This window comes from Galeopterus variegatus, unplaced genomic scaffold (genome assembly GCF_000696425.1).
Source record: "Galeopterus variegatus unplaced genomic scaffold, G_variegatus-3.0.2 Scaffold1002, whole genome shotgun sequence".
NCBI classification, from domain to species: Eukaryota; Metazoa; Chordata; class Mammalia; order Dermoptera; family Cynocephalidae; genus Galeopterus; species Galeopterus variegatus.
In genome coordinates this window covers 50,491-51,526 of record NW_007727113.1, presented here as the reverse complement: position 1 = coordinate 51,526, position 1,036 = coordinate 50,491, and positions in this window count along the sequence as shown.

Genomic DNA, 1,036 nt, shown 5'->3' with positions numbered 1-1,036 from the left:
TGGTTCAAGGCTGAACTCACCACCCCGAGCTATTCCAGCTCCTCCTCGTCTTCTGCCTATCTCTCTGACCTCCAAGGCTTTCTCCCCAAACCCACTGCAGAAACAGATGAGTCAACCAGGTCACTGAAAATAAGCAGTGAGAGAACCACCGAATGGCTGGCTGTGGGCCTCACCTGGCTCCTCTCACCCAGGGCTCAGGCATGGACCACAGATTGTATTGAGGTGAACTTGACGGGAGATCCAATCAAAGACTACCAAGATGGCTATATATTTTGTTGTAATTTGTTAGGTTTTTTGAGATAGGCATCTTTGGTGTCATCAGCATATAGGGAGTGGCCGAGGTCACAGGAGCAGCTGAGGCCAGGCAGGGAGTGGGTGGAGCATGAGGACAACGGGTACTCAGCACCTCAGAAGATGCTGAAGATGGTGGGAAGAAGGGAGCGCAGGATGAGGGGAGGCTGACGGCAGGGAGGCTGGAGGCCAGGGACATGAGAAGGGTCCTCTGACCGAAGCCATTGCTCTTTGAGGGGAGCAGTGAGTTCAGCGAATGTGAGACGAGGAAGTAAGTTTGAGTGCAATCGCTTTTTGAGGAATTCCACTGCAAAGTGTCTTAGCTTACATCCCCCCAAAGCAGAGCCTGACACGGGGTTTAGGTGCAAGCGATTGCTTGGGAGCGTGACCCCAGGAGGTAGGAGTGATGGACTTGGGGGCTGGGGGCAGGGTACTGGGAAGGAGGGAGAGCCAACATTGGGCTGCATTGCACAGGGGGCCAGACTGTCTTTGGGAAGGAAAGGGGAAGCATTTATCCCACAGCTCCCATCCCCCCATGGTCAAGGGTTGCCCCACAGGTACTAAAAGTCCCCCACACTTCCAGGCTGGGCAAGCCTGAGTTCTGAGAGAGTACCCCAGACACTGCAGCCTGAGCATCAGAGAAACTTTAGGGCAGGAGGCGAAAGGCACGGTGGGCCCAGGTGAGGACCCTCTGGGTCACACCTGCAGAAAACTGGCCACTGCAGCCATGGCTGGGATGACGGGG